Genomic DNA, 4,825 nt, shown 5'->3' with positions numbered 1-4,825 from the left:
GAACAGTATGGAGGTTCCTTAAAAAACTAAAAATAGAACTACCATATGACCCAGCAATCCCACTCCTGTGCATATACCCTGAGAAAACTATAAGTCAAAGAGATACATGTACCACAATGTTCATTGAAACACTGTTTACAATAGCCCGGACATGGAACCAACCTAAATGTCCATCGACAGATGAATGGATAAAGAAGATGTGGCACATATATACAATGGAATATTACTCAGCCATAAAAAGTAATGAAATTGAGTTATTTGTAGTGAGGTGGATGGACCTAGAGTTTGTCATACAGAGTGAAGTAAGTCAGAAAGAGAGAAACAAATACCGTATGCTAACACATATATATGGAATCTAAAAAAAAAAAAAAGGTACTGATGAACCTAGTTGCAGGGCAGGAATAAAGAGGTAGACATAGAAAATGGACTTGAGAACACGGGGTGAGAGGGCAAAGCTGGGGCGAAGTGAGAGTAGTGTCGACTTATACACACTACCGAATGTAAAGTAGTTGGCTGATGGGAAGCAGCTGCATAGCACAGGGAGATCAGCTCAGTGCTTTGTGATGACCTAGAGGGGTGGGATAGGGAGGATGGTAGGGTGGCTCAAGAGGGAGGGGATATTAGGACATGTGTATGCATATGGCTGACTCGCTTTGTTGTGCAATAGAAATTAACACAGTATTGTGAAGCAATTATACTCCAATAAAGATCTATTAAAAAAAGTCTACAAATAATAAATGTTGGTGAGGATATGGAGAAAAGGGATCCCTCATACACTGTTGGTGGGAATGTAAATTGGTACAACCACTATGGAAAACACTATGGAGATTCCTCAAAAAACTAAAAATAGAACTATCATATGATCCAACAATCCCACTTCTGGGTATAAATCTAGAAAATATGGAAACACTAATTTGAAAAGATACATGCACCACATTGTTCATAGCAGCACTATTTATAATTGTCAAGATAAGGACGCAACCCAAGTGTCTATCAACAAATGAATGGATAAAGATGTGGTGCATACATACAGTGGAATACTACTCTGTCATAAAAAGAATGAAATTCTGCCATTTGAAGCAGCATGAATGAACCTAGAGAATATTATGCTTAGTGAAATGTCAGAGAAAGACAAATACTATATGATATCACTTATATGTGGAATCTACAAAATAAAACGAATGAATATAACAAAACAAAAACGGACTCACAGATACAGAAAACAAACTAGTGGTTACCACTGTGAGAGGGAAGAGGGGGATGGGGAAGACAGCAGAAGGGTTTAAGAGATACAGCCTACTGTGTGTAAAATAGATAAGCAACAAGGATATATTGTACAACACAGGGAATTATAACTATTACCTTGTAATCACTTTTAATGGAGTATAATCTGTAAAAATACTGAGTCACTATGTTGTACACCTGAAACTACTATAATATTGTAAATCAACTATACTTCAAATACGTACATACATACATACATAACAAGTAAGTTACACTTTGTCCAAAACTGGAAAAGAAAAAAATCTGCAAATGCTCTTTGCTTCCTTGGAATTGTAGATTCAGATGTTGGAAAATGAATGACCAAAAAGCATTTCAGAGGCTTAAACTTTTCTAAAAAACTATGATGGGGAGGTGGAAAGGCTTGTTTGCCTCTTGGGGAAGCAGAGACAATCCAAGGCTTTGGTCCTGGGATTTTCTGAGCGCATGAAAATTCTCGGGCAGGCATTCAAATGCTGCTTCTTCACCTCCTTTCCGTAGGTCACACTCAGTTATAACTCTGCCAGCAGATTAGGGACTGGAGGAAGCCACTTGTTACCAGGCAATTGTCTAATACAGAGGTGTTTGCCCTTCCTGGAATAAAGTGATGATATTTGTGTGAAAAAGGAAACACCAGGCACAATGATCTCTTGTTTGCTACCCATCTCTGGCAGGTTTTAGATTTAGTTTCAGCAAGAAAAGAAAAGGAAAAACATTCCTTATACAAACAAGTCCCCAGCGCACCAAACTGGAGGTCGCTAGCTGATATCAGTACATTTATCTTCTTGGCAAATTGCTGAGTGAGGGGTGGCATTTAAGTAGTTCATGAGGAGCTGGACTCTCCTCCATCATTTTGTCCTAACACTGTGGCGGCCTCGTGGGTGTTGGACTCCCCTCCACAAGCATTTGCTGTATTTCGCGTGACAGCCCCTCATTTTCTTTGGGGAGCTCTCATTTCTCATCCTCTCACAGGTGGCTTGGTTTTTCTCCATGGTCCAGCCATGGTGATGGGCAGGGGGCCCAACGAGGGCCTATCCAGGGCTTTTGCATGAGCCCCCGACCTGTGGTGGCTACCCTGCTATGGCGGGGTGCCTGCAAAGGAGCCAGCCGATGGCGAGGACAGAGAGCTGAGAGCCGGGAGGCCGGTCACACGTGAACCTTGAACCCTGAAGCCAACTCCACGCCTGACTTCTCACTTACGTGAAATAACAAATGTCCTTTTCTTTCTTCTCCCAGCTTGTGTTGGGCTTCCTCAGACTTATATCAGAAAAAGTCTTCTCATATCATTTCGCTGTTTTACTCCATATTCTGGCAGTTTTAATTCCTTCTTACAATTAACCACATGGCTTTATCTCACTGTTTCACCTTGGGATTGTCGGGAGAGGGTTTTTTTAAATAACTTTTTTTTTTTTTAAGATACAACAAAATAAAACAGTTCTGAAATATTCAGTTTGACGATTCTTGACAAATGTATACAACTGTGTAATAACTGTCCCAAACAAAATACTTTTCCCATCTCACCTGAAAGTTCTCTCATTCTCTTTCTGGTCAATCTCCACACCCTATATGAAGAAACCATGTTCTGATTTCTGTAACTAGAGAGTAGCTTTGCCTCTTCTAGAACTTTATATAAGAGGAATCATACAAGATGTGTTCTTCTGTGTCTGCTTCTTTCACTCAAAATAATGTTTTTGAGATTCACTAATACCATTGCCTGAATCACTTGTTCTTTCCTCTTTATTGCTGAGTCATGTTCCTCTTTATTGCTGAGTCATGTTCTTTCCTCTTTATTGCTGAGTCATGTAGTTTCGATGGGTAGTTTGTCTATTGCTTTTCCCGTTGGACATTTGCATTGTTTCAGAGATCAGATGTTTCTTCAAATTCATGTCACACAAAACTCAGGAGTCCAGTGTGAACCCCAGAATATCACAGACATGAAGACTCACCCGCCATGAGTTTTCTCAACTAGGTGCTCATCAGAGAGGGTGGACAGGAGAAATAAAGGAATTGTGAAGACAACGGCCTTCTCTGCCCGAAACAGGCAGACAGAATTCATCTGTTCAACACACACTTATTAAATGCCCATTGTGCGCAAGGCATTCTTTTTTTTTTTAATTGAAATATAGTTGATTTACAATGTTGTGTTAATTTCTGGTGTACATATTCTTTTCCATTATGGCTTATTACAGGATATTGAATATAGTTCCCTGTGCTATCCAGTAGGTCCTTGTTGTTTATATATTTTATAAATAGTAGTGTGTATCTGTTAATCCCAAACTCCTAATTTATCCCTCCCTGACCCCGTTTCCCTTTTGATAACCGTAAGTTTGTTTTCTGTGACTGTGAGTCTGTTTCTGTTTTGAAAATAAGTTCATTTGCATCATTATTTTAGATTCCACATATAAGCGGTATCATATGGTATTTGTCTTTGTCTGTCGGACACTATCTTTTCTTTTTAACATCTTTATTGGAGTATAATTGCTTTACAATAGTGTGTCAGTTTCTGATTTATAACAAAGTGAATCAGATATACATATACATATATCCCCATATCTCCTCCCTCTCGCGTGTCGGACACTCTTGACGGTAGTAATACAGCAGAATTCCGGCTGTCACGAAGCTCACGTTCTAGAGGGAGCTTTCATTATGCACAGCTGCCTGCACATACTTGAACAAGATCATTTTGGCTTATGAAAGTGTCCTGGGGAAAACGAAGCCAGTTGATGCTGACGGTGTGTAGGAGGGCTGGGTCCTGTTTTTATCTGGGGTCCGGGATGGGACAGGCCCCCGGGGGTGGTGATGTTGGGGTGAGGGCGGGTCCACCAGTCACCCTGCGCAGAGCCAGGATCAGTTTCCAACCAAGGTGACAGCAAGTGTAAAACCATGAGGCTGGAACATCCAAGGGAAAGAGAACCAACGGGACCAAGCGGGACGGCGTAGGGATTGGGAGTGGAGAAGAGGTCTGGGCAGTTAGAGCCGGCCAGACGGGCAGGACTTTGCAGGCCCTCGTGTGATGATGCCTGCTTAGAAGCTGGTCATGAGCAGAAGGACAACGTCTGGGATGTGCGGCCCACTTGGTGGGCCCCTCCCCTTCTCCTCCTCCCTCCTGGGGCATCCATCCTCACAGACCCATTTGGGGTGAACAGGAGATGCTGGTGCGCCTTGTACCGACTCCGCCACCAGGCACTCAGCTTCTCTCCAGCTCGGTTCTGTTTGTTCCTGCTCACCTCTGGCTGAGCACCCAGGAAAACTGCCCTTTGCCTGGACTTAAGGGTCAGACTTGGAAAAACTATGCAAGCTCGGTTCTGTGCAGGTCAGCACTGTGTGGCCCCAAGAGTGAGGGCCCCCTAAATCTCGTGTCCTAGGTGCCTCCCGCAGGCCAATTTCCTCTTTGTCACCCACACTGGGACTTCCCCCAGGACTCATCCTCTGTGCTGAATCACACTGGGCCATGTTCACAGAGCTGGTGATTTTGCTAGAGAAGAAGTATCCTTTGAAAATTTAGCCTCTTAGAGCATCTTACTTACAGCGTCCTCTCCAGGGCTCCTCACGGAGCTTCTCTTTG

This window comes from Delphinapterus leucas, chromosome 15 (assembly GCF_059928025.1).
Source record: "Delphinapterus leucas isolate spDelLeu-1000000601 "Yukka" chromosome 15, BTC_Dleu_Yukka2, whole genome shotgun sequence".
NCBI lineage: Eukaryota > Metazoa > Chordata > Mammalia > Artiodactyla > Monodontidae > Delphinapterus > Delphinapterus leucas.
Note: the sequence above shows the minus strand (reverse complement) of the source record.